At 38.8% G+C, this 19,518-nt stretch overlaps 1 protein-coding gene across 1 annotated transcript in view; it reads right to left on the bottom strand.

Moving 5' to 3' along the window:
* The window catches only part of LOC135202248 (uncharacterized), a 224,928-nt gene that overhangs the window by 85,872 nt on the left and 119,538 nt on the right, over nt 1-19,518 (bottom strand).

The following is a 19,518-nucleotide window of genomic DNA, read 5'->3' as shown; positions in this document are numbered from 1 at the left end:
CACTACTGACGTTTGAGTAATCCTCGCTTAGAAGTATGTCGAGAGTTGTGGAGACTTTGGGGACGTCCTTTCGTAGATTTTGCAATATTGAAGACGAAGAAGCTTCCTCTAACGTTGCGCCCTTATTCTCGATCCGAGAGCGGTAGCAATAGACGCCATCCTATAGTAAATGAATGGGGATAGTTGGTTAGCCCTTTTCCCCTATTCAAAAGCTTAGGAAATGTAATAAGATAATCGCTGGCGTCAGAGGGAGTGAGAAGACGCTGATCGCCCCATGTTGGCCTTCGAGAGGCTGGATTCACAGAGGTCACGTCCTTTCAGAGAGCACTTTCCAAGACCCTCCCGAGAGAATCGGTCTACTCTAACAGCCTCACTTCGAGAGGTACCTAAAATCTCTCCTGCTCTGAGTCTGAATACGTTCAGACTGTCAAGAAGCGAGATATCTTCAAGATTAATTGCAAGTCTCATTGCCAAAGCAAAGCAGTGCTGCATATTTTGCAGTGTAACCAATAATCGGAGTGGCCGTTTCTGGACATAGGGCAGGAAGAATGACTGTTCCTCCACCTCTGACCTCTGTGAATTACTTTACCGCCTTCCCATTCCGTCTGAAGTATGGGATAAGCTAGCAGTCCAACTATTGTAGAATACGGAAATATGTTGACGGCCTCTAGGCTCAGAGATTCGGATCTGTCAAACAACAAAGCCCTTCACGATCTTTGAGGTCTGTGGAAATCTTGAAATTTTTTAGATCGAAGCTTCCGGCATGGAACTTAGATGTAGTCTGAAGTTCCTGATGTCAAGCATTTTCGAACCTCTCCTTTCTGTAAACTTAATACACGTAACCAGAAAGGCTAATTTTCTAACCACTCTAGCTGCGGCAAAGATGGTTAGTGAGGTTTTAGCCATCATCAGAGTTTTGGCTTTAGAGGACATAATTCGGTGTCCTCTAAGCCTTGTTCCGTTGCTAAGAACGAAAACCCGTCTAACCCTTGCCCAGAGACCTGGAGATCAAGGGATGGCACAAAACTTATTGGGGGCAAGAGCCACAGAGAAGTCCTGTGCCTGTCGGGACTCTCAAGTTTTATCTTGATAAAACTAAAGAAAGTCGAGGTCATCGGACAATCTGCGGTGTTCCGTAAAAAGACCAGACTTGCCCATGTCGAAGAACGCCCTGGCGTTATTTTTAAGGAGTCTTTCTAAGAGGCTCATTCGTCATGTTTGAACAAAGATTTGAAACCTTTTAAAGTAAATGCTCACGAGGTGAGGGGCGTGGCCTCGGAAGCATTTCAACAGAGCATGACACTCGGTAATATCCTGAGTGCCACGTTTGAGCGAAGCAACTCTGTGTTCGCTTCACACCCTCCCGACGGATGTGAAGACGACATATGAGATCTGCGAGTCGCTTAGGACCATACATATCCGTAGAAATATTATTGGAGGCAGGAGCAGCACGAATCCTATCCTATAGAAAAGGGATAGGTGTGCTTTAACTTTGAAGGGTTGGGTCGCTTGAGGCGCTTTCCTTTCGTTAGCCTAGAAGTTATGGGACTAACTTCGATAGGTTAGGTCAGGTGGTGGTTTTAGCTTCGTTGCCCTCACAGTATGGTCAATATGGTCTAGTCACATTGTTGGTCACGCTCCCGTTGACAGATCATCTAGAGCGCACCAACTACACAGGTCACTACCTTGTTGGCAACTCTAGTAAAGCAAAAGCAAACTTCGGTGACAGTAATCAGAAGTCAGCTATGCTAACAGGTAAGGAATCAAGATGTCAATCATCTGCACTTGAGGTGTTTCCTAATCCTTCTATTCTGTCCCTTCCCACCTCCAATGGTGGGATTCAGCTATATATATATCTGACAGGTAAGTTTCATGAACAAAATGTTATTGTTATGATACAATAAAGTTTGTTCATACTTACCTGGCAGATATATATAATTAAAGTACCCACCCACCTCCCCTCAGGGGACAGTGGTATGAAAAATCTGAATAGAAAATGGGAATGATTCCTGATATCCGCCTACCCAGCGGCGGGAATGGGTACTAACCACCTGGCCGCCCCACTGCGTGTGCCGGGAGTTTTGAAATTCTGTCGGACTTCGGAGAATACAGCTATATATATATCTGCCAGGTAAGTATGAACAAACTTTATTGTATCATAACAATAACATATTTGATAACGTGAAGGGCAGTTTCAAAAGCTGCCTTTTTATCATATTTCTGCACAGAAATAAAAAATACCCTATACGTAATACATTTTCATACCATTTTAAACATAAAAGCATGAACATTTTATAAAATCGACACATCGATCGCTAATTTCCACCTTTTTTTAACTCGATATTTCGGAAGAGCGGCAGGCGGCGCTCACAAGAAAGAACATGAAAAAACATCGTATTTGATAACGGTGTGAAGGGAGTTTCGAAAGCGTATCATATTTCTGTACAGAAATAAAAATACCCTATACGTAATACATTTTCATACACATTTTAAACATAAAAGCATGAACATTTATAAATCAACACATCCATAGCTAAATTTGCACTTATGTAACTCGATATTTTTGGCATAGAACAGCGTCAGAGGCATATATTTTACCCTAATACCTATGTAATAACTCCATAAAATTTGTTAATATAATTTGCATAACCTTTATGGTCTGAACGGCATTTCTACAAATGTATGAACTCGTAAGACAGCGGCGCTGTTAACTGAAAATTGTGCCGTAAAAATACCTTATTTTTTTAATGAATATTTTTGACGACAGCCGTAAAACCGATTCGCCACTGAGCGATTGTGCCGTTAACCGCGGGCTGCCTGTATATATAAGTGTTTATTTGTTCATACACGAAACAAACCTTCGGTCTTAACATTAGGATTTACTAGCGCCAAGCTGGAAACCGGTAGAATTAAAATTACACTTGTGAGATCCAGGGACTAATGGCATCTATACCAGGTCACGGGGCATGTATACCCAGAATGCCCACGGCTACCTGTGACCCATCAGTTATTTTCCTACCGCCTTTAAGATAAGACGTACTGTTCTATCTCATTTTAAAGCTGGTTTTTTTTTTTCAGTTTGCCCGTTCTTTATCCATTTAATTTTTTATTTTTCATTCCTTTTTCTTTCTCCAAGTGTGATCAGTTGTGTGGTAAGAGTGTGATACGTGGTATGATGGAGAATTTTGCCTCAACATCGGGATCGTCTACCGCTTCGAAGAGGAGACAAAGGAAATTCCAGGAGTCAGTGGCTTCCCTTGTTCTAGGTTCCTAACTTCGGTGTCGACGGATCCTCATCCAACGTGTAGTAGGTGCAGGGAAAACGTATGTACGGTTACTAATCCGTGTTCTGTTTGTCGCGGTTTTGGTCGGTGGAAACAGTGGAAGAAGTTCTATGGGAAAAGCCAATACAAAAGAAAGGGGGGTGACGCCATCTTTGGATGACCAACCTTACCGGCTTCTTTTGTATCGGTAATAAACCAGAAGGCTGCTCCATATGTTTCTCCACCTGCTTTGAATTGTCTCATACCCCTTCGGTTTCTCCTAGCGGTTCTGTATCGGAAACGTCAGGAGGGGCCTTGGGTAATTTTATGAATAATTTGCACTCTCCTTTGTTCCCAGCAAGTAGAGGGGGGAGATCCGCCATCTTTGTTCCAGGCTCCTGCTACGCAAGCGCATAGGTTAGATGGTACGTGGTCAGCGCTAGGCCTACCAGGCGTACCAACCTTGGATGGTCTGCTTGCGCATTATATGACGTCACGGTTCCGAGCAGGGTCCGGCAGCGCTGAATGTTCCTCATCCCCCGGGCTTGCAATTTATGGGAATTAATGCCGCTGCTTCACATCCCACTCAGTATTTACAGCGATGCAGAACGTGGGAGGTAGTTTGGCAAGCAAACGTGCAGTTGCCAGCCAGAAACCTCTCAGTCTCTCCCTACGAGAGGGATGACGTCACAACATACGTCACACTCTGAGATGGCAGGCGTGATGACGTCACAGACCGATTCTCGGCCTCCGTTTTTCGGCTGCACCCAGACGCTAATACGCCTTTCTGACCCGTCAATGCAAACTGTAATGCAGAAATTACAGGATATAGAGGAAGAGAATGAATAAGAGAGACAAAAAGTTAAAAAGTGTGATTCGCCTTCTTCGTCTTCTTCCTCTAGTTCGGCGTCATCGCTAAGTCCGATAACGTCACGGCGAGCGCCAGTCAAGCGTTGGAGGAGGATTCGGAGTTCCTAGCGGATCCTCGGGCCAAGAGGAGAAGAATCAATTCTTCCTCTTCTTCGGACCAAGACTGTCATTTCCAAAAGTCAGCAAGAAGGTCGGAAAATCAGTGGCTATTAAGCACAAGGTTGGCAGACGAAGCCGTTCGCAAGAGTCCGAACAAGCAAGAGAGGTGGCGGCCGGCGAGCTAGCGGCCGAGGCGGAGTTGCCAGTTCGGATCGCAAAAACTGCGATACCTCTGGTAAAATCGACGTTGGCGGCGAAAGGTGGAGCAGAGGATGGAATGCAGGTCCCAGTTTCGCCGTAATTGGCCGTTCAAAATACTGTACGAAGGACGATAAGGCTCCTATTAAAAGTACGAAAAATAGAGAGTTGGCAACCTCGGCGGATACGTTCGTGGAAGGCAGTGTCCGTCTGGATAGAAGGCCGAGGCCGTGCTCGCCGACGCTCGAAAACGATGCCAATGCTAATAGAGACGAACGTTACCTGTCTTAAGGGAGCCTTCATCTTGGAGATCTAGACGATATTCTCGCTCTAGATCCGTGAGCAGAGAAAGAGTGAGACGTTCTCGTTCCCCTGCTGACTATCTGGGATCGAGCCAACAGCGGCCAGCAAAGATCAAAGAGACCGCACTGGCCCCGTAAGGGGCAGGCGGCCGTGAATTCCGGGCCGTCTGTCAGAAGATAGAGGCGAGACAACATCTCTCGTGACGGAGAGTGGTACTAGAGCCGGAGGAAGGAGAAAACCAAGAGTTTCTGGCCTCGTATGCAGAGGTTATTGATTTGATTCGTCAATTCAATAGCCTTTCGGAGAAGACAGAAACACCGGCCAGTATGCTTCCTCCTGGAATTGACATGGCGTTTGACTAAAGAGGGATACCAAGGTGTCGTATGAATTGCCTTGTTCGAGTCATGCGGAATCGGTCTTGCAACACGTAAAATGCAAAGATTGCAGGGAGGGATAATTCCTTAAGATCTAATAGATCATTTAAATTTATTCCCCCTCCAATGATAAAGCAAAGGAAATATTATACGACACCGAAGGTCCCTTTGCTGTCTAGACAAATGAACCCTAATGTTGTAAGGTTAAGGCCTGGATTATTAACCTTGGATCAGGTTAAAATGGAGTAGCCCTTCGATGACGTACCAAGAGGCTGCTACGTTAGAGCAACAGCTTCTTCTGTCTTTCAGGCTGCGTCCTGGTTAGACCTTTGGTCAACAGCAGTGGCGAAAATTGCATCCTCGGAAGCAACAAGGCAAAGTAGTGGATGAACCATTGTTCATTAGATTACTACAGTCAGGGTCCAAGGCGATTGCGTACCTGACAAACGTAAGTGCCAATGTTTGGGCAAATATCCTGCTAATGAGGAGAGATGCAGCATTGGCTAGACTAAGCCGCAATGTGGATTTGGATTCCCTGTTAGCAATGAGGAATGGGGATATCTTGGAATCGCAACTACTGTTGCCAGAGGTCATACTGGAAGAGGCGATAGATAGAAGAAGGATGGACACTAACGATAGGTTGGTGCAACAGGCAGTTAGGAAAACCTCTAACAGTCAAACTACTCCTTTGGAGGGACGACAACAGCAGATGTCTCGAAAGAAGACAGTGAGACATAGCATCCCTAATAGAGTCACAAGACCCTCTTCCCCAAAGAGGATAAACTCATCGGCCCTTTCACAATAGAACACGAGAGGAAGGGGCAATAGGGGAAGAGGGAGAGGCTCAAGAAGATAGGATGGGCGCCTCCCATCACTCGGCCACACCAGTGATTTGCCTGGCAAATCACTGGAAGGTGTGGCAGGAACTAGGGGCAGAGCAGTGGGTGGTGGATGTTCTCAGGATCGGGTATTTGATTCCGTTCGAGGTAACCCCGCCCCTGACAGATCAACCATTACCCCACGTCACTTATGCCCACACAAATCTCAGAAGGCCACTATTCTGCAGGACGAAGTGAAGAAGATGATGGAAAAAGGAGCTGTGCAACAAGTATGCAGTCCGACAAAAGGCTTCTACAGCAGGATTTTCCTGGTACCCAAAGCCAACGGGGAGTGGAGGACAGTAATAGCCCTCTCAACGCTGAATCTGTTTATAAGGAAAACCAGTTTCAAGATGGAAACTCGAAAAAAAACGGTTCTACAAGCAGTCAGAATCGGAGACTTTATGCTGACAGTCGATCTAAAGGACGCATACTTTTCAGATACCAGTCCATCAGTCTTCAAGGAAATTTCTCCTTCATTCAGTCTTGCAGGGAAAGCTTTCGAGTTCAAGGTCCTGTGCTTCGGATTGACAACGTCTCCTCAAGTTTTTTACAAGAGTGTTCACCCTCGTGTCGGCGTGGGCGCATGCTCAGGGATCAGGCTAATAAGATATCTGGACGATTGGCTGGTGATAGCAAAGTCCAGGGATAAATTACTCAGGGACAGGCTGGCCCCCCTGCAGCTTTGTCACAGCCTAGGTATTGTGGTGAATCAGCAGAAGTCGCAGCTGGATCCAAGTCAACGTTTGGAATATCTGGGAATGGTGATAGAACACAACACAAGCCAAAGTATTCCCGACAGACCAAAGAGTAGAGAAATGCAAACAAGTGGTGAATGCCTTCCTGGGAAAGCAGACACAGCCAGCAAGACAGTGGCAGGTGGTGCTGGGAATCCTAACCTCCCTGGAGAAGCTAGTACCACAAGGAAGGCTACACCTTCGGTCCCTACAATGGAGGATGAAGGAGTTTTGGTCACCAACAGTAGATCACGTACGAGCAAATTCCCTTGTCAGCAGAAGTGAGGAAAGACTTGCTGTGGTGGGTGGACGACGACAATCTGACAGTGGGTGTCCCCCTTCAACAATCCTCCCCAGACCTCTTGCTGTTCTCGGATGCGTCACTAGAAGGCTGGGGAGTCCCATATGGAGGAGTTGATAGTGTCAGCAAAATGGAGTTGCAAGGACAGAGAACTCCATATAAACGTGCTGGAGTTGAAAAGCAGCTTTCCTGGCTCTACAAGATTCAGGGAGAGAGTAAAGGGACACTCAGTGGTATTGATGTCAGACAACACCACAGTAGTAGCTTATATAAACAAGCAGGAGGCCTAGTTTCTAGGGCAGTTACATGTGATGACAGTTCAACTTCACCAGTGGGCTATAGAGAACCTGGTAGACATCAAGGCCAGGTATATTCCGGGAAAAAGAAACATAGTGGCCGACAAGTTGAGCCGCAGGGATCAGATTCTGGGAACGGAGTGGCCCTACAACCAATCAGGTAGTGGACAGGATGCTCATGTTGTGGGAAGGACCGATCATAGACCTATTCGCAACCAGGTACAACAAAAGTTGGAAGTGTATTGTTCAGTAGTCCCGGACGCAGAGGCAGTAGCAGAAGATGCGCTACAACACCCTGGGACAATCTGGACGTGTACGCATTTCCTCCATTTTGTTTGTTCTAATCCGTCAGGTTCTGAACAGGGTAATGCGGTCTCAGAACCTCAAGATGACCCTGGTAGCCCCGTTATGGCCGAAAGCAGAGTGGTTTCCAGACCTACTGGAACTCGATGTGCCAAGAGAGTTACCTCCATGGAGCAACCTTCTGTGTCAGCCTCACGTGGAGAGGTACCACCAGTCGGTGAAGTCCTATCGCTTCACGGGTGGAGACTGTCAAGTATCTCCTCCGAGAGCGAGGGTTTTCGCAGAAAAGCAGCAACTCAGATGGCAGGTAATATCAGAAAATCTCTGCGACAGTATACCAAGGGAAGTGGTCAGCATACTGTGATTGGTGTCGTAGAGGGAACGTGTCTCCTCGGTACCACTATTCAGCAGTTAGCAGACTTTCTGATATATCTCAGAACAGAAAAACATATGTCTGTATCTGCAGTGAAGGGGTACAGGGCTGCTCTAGCCTCAGTCTTACGAATGAAAGGAGTGGACATATCGTCTTCATGGGAGTTGGCCATGCTGATGAGGAGCTTTGAACAGTCATGCCCACCAAAGGAGCTAAAGCCCCAGATTGGGATCTGACCAAGGTACTGAGTAGTCTGACAAAACCCCCCTACGAACCACTAAGGCAGTCGGATAGGAGCCTGACCCTGAAGACAGTCTTCTTATTGCCCTGGCTTATAACAACCAAAAGGGTGGGGGAGCTACATGGCCTCTCATATCTCATAAAGCACTCGAGGAGGTTGGAGATCAATGGTGTGTGAGTTTGTCCCAGAATTCGTGTGGCAAAGACCCAAAATCCAACAATAGTAGACGGCAGATTCGACTCCTTTACCATACCTTCCTTGGCAGACTTTGTAGACAACGACAAAGCTGAAATGCTCCTGTGCCCCGTCAGGGCACTAAGGGAGTACTTAAAGAACAAGGCACTCAGGCCGGGGTGCCAGAGGTGTTTGTAAGTACAGGACGGAACAAGAAGAAGTGTCCAAGAATACAATATCATTTTGGCTAAGGGAGACGATCAGAGATGCTTATACTGCAGAAGACAGAGGGTCAGATAGCCAGGTGGGAGCTAGAGCTCATGACATCAGGGGTGTGAGTGCTTCCCTGGCATTTAAGAAGAACATGTCTGTGGATAAAATTTCTGAAAGCTGGCGTGTGGAAGCGCCAAACAACTTTCACCTCATTTTATTTGAAAGATGTTGCCCATAGATCCTTGGACACCTTTCCTTGGGTCCAGTGGTGGCGGCCCAACAAGTGATATAGTTCAAATCCCAGTGCCCCTGGGCGGGTCAGTTTTGCGTCTAGTCTAAGATGAAGGTATGAAAGTAGAATGAATGGGATGACTGGTCTTTTTTCTGTACTGCTTTCCTTCCTACTCCTTTAACTACGGGCAATATGAAGGAGAGTACCGTCATGTGCTGGAACGGACTAGATGCAGGTGAGATGGTCAGCCATACTGTGAAGCTATCTTAGCTGATGATATACTTTTCAGTAGCAACACACCCCTCTGGATAAGGAAAGAGGGGTGAAGGTGGATCCATCACAAGGGACAAGAGTAAACAGTAGAATGGTATCTACACCCAGTGGGAGGAAACCAATAGATCCGCTTATATCTTTGGTCCTAGGTTCATTGTCCATTCTCTTAGAATTTCCCTATATATTCGGAAATGGATAAGGTGGCAAACTCCCAGTCAGTTGTAGAGACTTACTCCCTCCAATAGTAAGTCTATCCTAATAATAAGACCGAAGGTTTGTTTCGTGTATGAACAAATACCAAATTTGTAACTAATTTGTATTTTTCATAACTAACAAACCTGAGGTCTTAACAGTTAAAGGCCCACCTCGAACCACCCTCTAGCAGTCTAAACTGGGTTAGAAATATAACTGATGGGTCACAGGTAGCCGTGGGCATTCTGTATACATGCCCCGTGACCTGGTATAAGATGCCATTAGTCCCTGGATCTCACAAGTGTAATTTTAATTCTACGGTTCCAGCTTGGCGCTAGTAAATCCTAATGTTAAGACCTCAGGTTTGTTAGTTATGAAAAATACAAATTAGTTACAAATTTGGTATTTTATTGCTGAAGAATCTGTGAACCAACAATTTTGCACTTAAAGTAATGAGAAGGAATTAATTTTTTCTTCATGTAACCAGCAAAATTTACATACACTATTAAAAACTTTGTACGTACTGTATTCAAAATGTGCACACACTTACGTCATTGTTAGCTTCATGTGAGCAAAACATTTCCCAGACAGAATACAACTAAAACCTTATTGGCTGGCTGGTTGCCATGGAGATCTGTTAGCCAATGACAGACCCTCTGCTTCTGTTCTATTTATAGACATTTTGATCACAAATTGTGTGTACTGCACTGATTTTGAGCTTTGCCATGATTGTGATTAGTATTTGACTGATGATGGCAAAGTTACTCAATAATTTGCTTTATATAATTATTTCTTTGTGAAAACAAAAATTTAACAGTAATTTTAATTTTTTTATTGTGGTGAAAAATCCCACGCAGTGTTGTAGTGATGCGTCATCACTTGTGAATCCTGTTCCCAGAATGTCCTCAAGTGTACGACTGCAAACTGATGATGACGTAATATGACAGTAGAGAACATTCCTCTCCCAGATCGATATGATGAATTGTATTTTAATGTCTTACTTATTGTTAAAATTACCGGGTGGATTACAATTACGTACTTTGATCATATATATTTTTTTTGCATTTTACAGAATGTTTTTGTGGTAAAACAAACAGTTATAGTGAACATATGATCTTAATTGACCCACTATTTTATTATTGATAATCTTAATGATCTCGCATTCTTTTAACAATGTATTAGTGTAAATAACAAACTTTAATGAATAATTATACTGAGAAAACATGAAAAAAGGTAAAAAACAATGTTTTTGTTGCAGTAGTGATGTTTGATTATGCTCCTTTAGTTGCTACAGGAAGGACTTCATTGAGAATTTAATTTCATTCACAGAATTTGCTCTAGGATTCTGAATATTGTGTAAAAGCTAGAGACCAAAGGAACAGACAAAATGAAAAGCATTAAGATCATTGTAGTGTTATGGATCTATTTTTGAAATGTAACTTAGTGATTTTTTTTTTCTCCCCAGGAACACAAAGGTTCGCCGTATGTTCAGTGCCATTACTGTCTGTCAGTGAAGACCATCATTCATTGTCTGCGTATTCATTTTCTCTACGAATGTTGCAGCATCTCACGGTATTGTCCTTTATCATTTTTTTACCGAGTAATAATTTTCTTAAGAGTGAACAAGAATTAAGTAAATTGCACAAAGTTTCCTTTCCTCTTCCCAATTTACATTGGCAATAATATAGTGATAGCTGGTAGTAAATGTTACATTTTGATAACAGCTCAGTGCCTGTAACTTTGTACTATTCTGTTTCTACTTCCAGAAACATACCACTCAGCAGGGAAAATGTAAATCATGCGTTTTGACGTTCTAATAGCAAATATTTGCTTGATGAACACAAGAAAAAGGACCACATTAGTCGAATTAATGTTGTAGGTAAGATATTCCAGCCCTTCGAATTCTTACGTTAATGTTTTCATATCTATTTGTGATGAAAAATAGATATAGTGTCTTACTGATATACTTACAGAGGTCTTAAGTTCTGGGCTGTCATTCTCCCATTTACTTATTATTATTATTATTATTATATATATATATATATATATATATATATATATAATATATATATATATATATATATATATATATATGTATGTATGTATGTATGTATGTATGTGTATGTATATATATATATATATATATATATATATATATATATATATATATATATATATATATATATATATATATATATATATATAAAGGTTTTTTTGCCACGAAGGAAAAAAATGAAAAAGAGCGAGATAGCCGAGTACTTTCGGTCCTATTCTAACGAACCCTTTACTGAGTTTGCCTCAGTAAAGGGTCCGAATATGACCGAAAGTACTCGGCTATCTCGCTTTTTCAATATTTTCCTTCATGGCAAAAAACCTTTATTTATACATAGCATCACGTTTTATATCTTCGTGATCAAGTTATTCATATATATATATATATATATATATATATATATATATATATATATATATATATTCTGTGTGTGTGTCAAGTTGAAAGTCAGCTTGAATATGAATGCAGGAAAGGCAGAATTAGACAAGTCCCAATCCTTAGCCCAAGCAAACCTACCAGACACCTAATATTGCAGTTTACTTAACCCTTAAACGCCGAAGCGGTAAAAAAAAATGTCTCCCGTGTGCCGGAGGACGTTTCAGAGTGAGCGCGGGAGCGGAAAAATATTTTTTTCAAAAAATCATAGCGCACTTAGTTTTGAAGATTAAGAGTTCATTTTTGGCTCCTTTTTTTGTCATTGCCTGAAGTTTAGTGTGCAACCATCAGAAATGAAAAAAATTATCATTATCATATATAAATAATGCGATATATGATAGCGCAAAAACGAAATTTCATATATAATTGTATTCAAATCGCGCTGTGCGCAAAACGGTTGAAGGTAACAAGTTACTTTTTTTTTCGTTGTAATGTACACTAAATTGCGATCATTTTGGTATATAACAAATTGTAAAACGATAAAAGCAACACAGAGAAAATATTATCACAAAATAATGCATGAATTCGTAACGCGCAGACGTAAAACACATATTTTTTTTCAAACATTCACCATAAATCTAAATATTGTCCTAGAGACTTCCAATTTCTTTCAAAATGAAGACAAATGATTGAATATTACTATACTGTAAGAATATTAGCTTACAAATGCAGTTTTCGACCATATCTGACGAGTTAAAGTTGACCGAATGTCTAATTTTTTTTATATATATATTTTTTTATATGCAATTAGTTTCGGAAATAAGAAAAGCTACAACTTTCAAATATTTTTTCGTTTTATTCTACATGAAATTGCGCACATTTTCATATATAAAACTATGAAATGCCTTATATACGTGAAACGGAGCAAATATTCCGAGAATGGGACTTACGCATTTCGGAGATTTGTGGCGGAGAATCCGCGCGCGGAGGGAAGGAAAGTTTTTTTTTTTAAATTCACCATAAATTTAAATATTGTGCTAGAGACTTCGAATTTGTTTCACGATGAAGATAAATGACTGAATATTACTAGACTGTAAGAGTTTTATCTTACAATTGCGTTTTTTCGACCATTTCGGTAGAGTCAAATTTGACCGAACATGGTTTTTTTTTCTATTTATCGTGATTTATATGCAAATATTTCGAAAATGAGAAAAGCTACAACCTTCCAACTATTTATTGTTGTATTATACATGAAATTGTGCACATTTTTTCATATATAAAACTTTATGTAACGGCTAATTAAAATGGTGCAAACATTACCACAATCGCACGTATGATTTTTTCGGAAGAGTTACCGCGCGGACGTAAAGAAAATGTTATTTTTTTCATAAATTCACCATAAATCGAAATATTGTGCTAGAGACTTCCAATTTGTTGCAAAATGAAGGTAAATGCTTGAATATTACTAGAATATAAGCGTTTTAGCTTACAATTGCGTTTTTCGACCATTTCGGTAGTCAAAATTGACCGAAGGTTGAAAATTGTCACTTATCATTTTTTATATGAAATATTTCAAAATTGATAAAAGCTACAACCATTGGTTGTTTTTGGTTGTATTGTGCATGAAATTGCGCACATTTTCATATGATAAAACTTTATGTAACGGCTAATTTAAAATGGTGCAAAACATTACCACAATCGCATGATATCGATTATTTTCGGAAGAGTTACCGCGCGGACGTAAGGAAAAAGTTTTTTCATAAATTCACCATAAATCGAAATATTATGCCAGACTTCCAATTAGTTGCAAAATTAAGTTAAAATGATTGAATATTACTAAAATATAAGCGTTTTAGCTTACAATTGCGTTTTTTGACCATTTCGGTAGAGTCAAAGTTGACCGAAGTTGAAATTTTGGCACTTATCGTTATTTATATGAAAATTTCAAAAACTGATAAAAGCTACAATCAAGAGTATTTTTTTGTTGTATTCTACATAACAAAAATGCGCACATTTTTCATATATTATAGTCCATGTAACGCTAATTTAAAATGGTATAAAAATTATGTCAAAGTGACGAAATAATTTCAGAGATGTGTCACAGATACTTTTTAGTGCAGCAAGAAATTCGCGCTTGTCGCGCCTGCGTAACGATTGTAAACAAAACAACACCTTGATCCGTGAACTCCCAGCATCCCCAAGGCGCGTGATTCAAGAGTTTTCGGCTGGTAGGTCCTAAAAGTATTTTTCCGCAAACTTTTTAAAAAACTTTTGTATGTCGACATAAAAATACGTCCAGTCGGCACCCGAGAGACAAAAAATGTCGACGTAAAATACGTCCAGTCGGCGTTTAAGGGTTAACGTACCATATGGAAATAAATTTCAAGTCTGTAAAACTAGTAGAATCCTCAGAAGCAATAGTATATAACACTTTTATGTAAATACTGTCTATTTGAATAAACACATTTTCCTTGAAATACATCCATAAATATTGTACTGTTTGAGGTGTGTCTGTCAACATACAGTGTATTTTTGATAATCTGGTCACAGAGACATAATTCTTTATACATGAAAATTCAACTGATGTCCCATTCTAATTTAATGTAGAAAAGTCTGTTCTGAAACAGGTAAATAACCACACAAGACAATGAAATAGGGGGACTGGTCTAGAACAAGGACTTTAATTGAAGTTTTATATAATTATTGCAGGCATGCAGAGGTACAAAATCCCTGAATGGACATACTCGCATTATGTTCCGCCCATGGGTGAAACGAGGTGCAACTAGTAATGCCCCAACAGTCCACATGCAAGTAACAAATACTGTTGCAATATCCACAACATTGCAGAGACTAGAGAGCTTGGTTGTTGACGTAGAAGAAGAAAAGAAATATTATTGCATAGAATGTGATGGAAATCTCACGTTAGAACACCACTTCAGGTATAGTGTTTGTTGTTGTTGTCTTTATTTATATGTTGTTTAAGATTATTACTGTTTACAAAATGATTTATCCTGCATACATGGTTTCCTTTTAAATTTGACTCATTTTAATTTTACATATTTTATCCTGCATGCATGGTATCCGTTAAAGTTTTACTAATTTTAATTTTACATTTGTAAAATCCCAAAGTATCATCCAAAACTAGAATAATTTCAACCGGAATGATTGATGATAAGTTAAAGGAAATTCAGCTGTAATATATAATACTTAAATTATGAAGCCTTTTGAGCCCCATAATATCAGTATCTTAAGATTTGGATGTACATAATTATGCTTGATCCCAAACCTTACATGACTAGTGAAATACATATTACACATAGGCATGAATATAAAAATTCTGCTTTGGAAAAAAGATAATTTAACCTTAACTAGCTCCAATTTTTTACCTCTTAAGACCAAGTCCTTTATTGAATCGTGTTAAAGCCTAGAATTGTGATTTGGAGTGTCTGTTTAAACTACATTATTATTACATATTACTACAGGGCATTGATTTTATTGGTTGTTTCATTGCTGACCAAAAGAGAATAAAATGTATAATTGTATTTGTTATTTCAGGGCTTACCAAAAGTGCACAAAATGTACATATTCAACTTGCTGTCGCAACATGGTTAGTAAGCATGCACAGGTGTTCCACCCTAATGGAAAATCAAAGAGTGGCTGTTACAGAATTGGTCCTCCTATCATTATGCCTGACCAATGTACTGCATATGTGGCTTTAGTACTCGTAGTGGTAACCATCTCGGTAAGTGGATATTAAGTGGACTTTTTAATATTACAGTTCCTATATTTTAAAATGTCTAGTTTATTTATAGATTACAGTAAATATAATAGTTTTTTAGCTAGTGAAGGCTGAATGGTAGACTTGATAAAGAGAAGAACTATGTATTTCTGGCTTACCTTCTCGTGCCTTGTTCAGTTTTATATATTCCTCAGTCATTTTCTAGAAAATTTTGCAGGTAGAAAATTTATTTTTAAGCACATACACTTTCTCATAATGACTATTACATGGATTTATTTTGTCATACTGAAGTGTACTCAAGTTTCGAAACTTCAACAAATATGGGTGGATTTAGTCTATGTATTTAAGTGAAGAAACTATTTCTTACAAAGCCAATTTCCACAATCTATGGGTTTCACGGATGCTTTTATTGGCAGGAAGTCATGTAGTTCTATTATTTTATTGTTGCATTATAATGTTATACATATCTTAGGTTTAATAATCCTCTTTAATGGCATGTCCAGTATGCAGTACTTCTGCAGTCATTTAATATCTATTAACCAAATATAATTTCAAGTCTGGTAATTTGACATAATATTAATGAAATTTAAATTATAATTAGAGTGATTGAAAAAATGTAAATAGTCCATTGTAAACAATACTATAGATTGGTGGTAAGTTAGTTATTTTTGAAAAAAAAAAAAAAAACACTTAAGAAACCCAAACCCTTTAAGACTTGTCATTCAGTAGGGTGAAGTTCATGAATGCTCTTTTCTAGTGGGAGTGATCTTTGTTTAGTCAGCATTTCCAGGCTTGGCTCCTATGCTATGAATGACCTTGAATGTCTTCTTATACTTACTTACCCAACCCAATTTTTCTGTCAAAAAAGGCACATGTATGCATGACAAACTACAGAATGATTAAAGAGATAGGGTGTTGGAAGAAAAAAAATGAAATAAAGGAGTAATAATAAGTAATTAAATTAGGAAGAAAGAAGAGAAATATGAATGATGGTTAAGTAAAACTTTTATAAGGAACGCTGATAGAGGTTCTAAGAAAAAAAAAATTAATTAAATTCCTGTAGAGGCTGAAAACTTAGTTGACATAGCAAAATGCTGTACTTCACTCTCTATAGTGTCCCTTTGCATGGTTGGTGCAGCACATTGTATACCCAGCACTTAGGATCTTGTTTATGTAATGCCTTAGGACAAAGTTCAAGACCAGGGTCTGAATTTGTTTTTCTACTTATTTTTAGTACGCAATTAGCATTTTGTATTATTTAGGTTTGAAGATGGGGCTTTGTCATGGATAATGTATTTGCTGTATGCATTTTGCTAATGCTGTAGTAAGCATAAGATGCATTAGTTTGGATAATTGAAGGATTACTGAAATAGCTGAATTTACAGGCAGTCCCCGGGTTACGACAGGGGTTCCACTCTTGAGACACGGTGTAAGCCGAAAATCGTCATAAGCCGGAACATCATCAAAAATCCTAAGAAAACCTTATTTTAATGCTTTGGGTGCATTAAAAACTATGTAAACTGCATTCTTATTGCATTTTTCATAAAAAAAAAAAACTTCAAATATTGACTATTATGCATTTTTGGAGTCATTTCTTCTGCCAGATCAGTGTTGTAACCAGCATAACCCTGGAACATGCGTCGTAAACCTGGAAATAATTTCTGATAAATATAATTGGAAAGCGTTGTAACCTTGGAACGTTGTAAGCCGGAGATTGCCTATATATGCTTTATACATTTTGCCAATGTTGTAGCAAGCATAAGATGCATTAGTTTGGATAATTGAAGGATTACTGAAATAGCTGAATGCGAAAGATTTACCACTTCTATATTCTATATATCTATATATATATATATATATATCTATTATATATATATATATAGATAATATATTTTTATATATAGTATGATATTATATAATATTATATATATTTTGCCCCACGATCTTTCATTATTTAAAATATGTGTATATTAGAAATGAAATTTTGCATTTTATTGGACGTAATGATTGCACTCTTCATGCATGTGTATTTAGATTTTAAAAAAAAAATTGTATTGGTGATGGAGTTTATCTGTGATCAAAATTTCTGAAAAGATGAAATTTATAATATAGTACCATCTTTGCAGCCTATCACTTGTATGTTTGGACATACAGTATTAAAAAATAGTTAATAGAGTCACTGCTTTTTGTAACACTCCTTAGAATCTTATATAAGTGCAGTATTAGTAACTAATTGCCCATGACATGCATTTTATGAGAGAAATGTCCCTTTGTATAGACTGCAATGGCTGTAGTTCAAATAACTTGTTAGAAGTGTATATAATTTATGATGGCAAAATATATATAAAAAAAAAATTAGTGTAGAGGTTTTTAAGTACCTGAAACATTTCTGGATTCACAGAAATTTGCTTTCTCCACATAATTACCATACAAAAATACCATGCATTTCATGAATATATGTTAGTTCCTGTTTATGCTGCAGATTTCTGACTGTATAATTGTACTTGTTTTTTTTCAGTAATGTTGAGACCAACCTCATAAAGCAATACCTTTTGTAGGAAAATACAATCTTGTTTTGTAAGTTTAATTTGAAATGTCTTATACCAATAGCTCGACATCTTGCGCTGTGTGAGGGTGGGCGTTTATCAGCTTACCCATCAATGCTGGATGCAATGGTATACCGTGGTGACCCAATGACTCCCAGTGCTTTGGCACTATCAACTTTAGGTTTGAGTAGGATGCTGCCTGGGAGTGTAACACCTGCCCCTCCGCCTGCGCAAGAAACTGGGGAACCCTCATTTGATATGACTCACTTTATGACCATGAGTATGGATGTAGATGAAGAAAATGGTGAGTCCCAGGTTGCCCTATAAATTAAAAATAAATAATAACAGCATTTATTTTTAAATATTTAAGTTTTACAAAGTTTGTTTTGGGAAATAATATTAAGAAAAGCGCAAAATTTTAACACATTGGGGAAACCTTTATCTAAATTTAAGAGATTTTTTATATATAGTTATGTAAAATATCTCGTAAATTTCAAATGAAAGTAAATCTTTTGTAGCAGAGCCAAATTACTTAACATTGAAATATTCAATTCTTTATTGTGTACATACTTATAACATGACACCTCAACTTGCAGTATCCTGGAGCAACTTGCTTAATGTATATTGTACAGGAATTCATTAGAAACCTATCCTAACTTTGCCTTTCAGAGAGTTTTGTAATTATGAAATGTGAAAAATAAAATTTATCAATTCAGGGTTCACTGAATTTCAAGGAAAAATAAATAGAGTATGCTGGTACAGTACTACAAAATGAGATCCATATAATGAAATGCCATAAGGGCTTATGTAATAAATACAAAAGAAAATCCCCTTAAACACGAAGCATAATCAAATTTGAATAATTTATCCCATGATCACTGTCCAGGTAAATTTCGACTGATGGTTTTGAGGATTTGAGTGTTAATCATTTAAAAAATAAACTTGTAGAATTGAATTGTGTGTATAATAGCTAATCATTTTTTTTAAGTACAGGTGGTTTTACATACTGTTTCACTTTACTCCCTTAATGGTTTTATAAACAATGCAATTGTAAAGCCATTGTTGTTATTAAAATCTTTCTACTCAAACCCCAAGGTACAATTTTAGACTTGTAAGAATGAGTCAGAGGATCTGTTTTCTGTTAAGTTATGGAAATTGGTGCAAGAAAGTGCCACCTAAAACAGGGAAGGTTAGACATCATTAAACCCTGGGCACAATAAGATGCCTGAGCACACTGGAATATGTACCAATCTAAACACAAGTATAGACAACTTAGTGGAGTTAATACATCTCAAGATGCGTCAGTTATGTCATAAGTTGAGTTGATGAAGAGGAGTGGTTTTCTTTACACTTGACTAGAAGGAAGCAGATGCTGATTGTTTGCCAAAACACAGGATATCAACTTGAATGTAGACCATTTTGATCTATGGAAATCCTAGATTCTAGATATGTGTATGAATTCTTGATACACTGACTATCAGCTGG

This window comes from Macrobrachium nipponense, chromosome 30, assembly GCF_015104395.2.
Source record: "Macrobrachium nipponense isolate FS-2020 chromosome 30, ASM1510439v2, whole genome shotgun sequence".
NCBI lineage: Eukaryota > Metazoa > Arthropoda > Malacostraca > Decapoda > Palaemonidae > Macrobrachium > Macrobrachium nipponense.
This window is presented reverse-complemented; position numbering and strand designations above follow the sequence as displayed.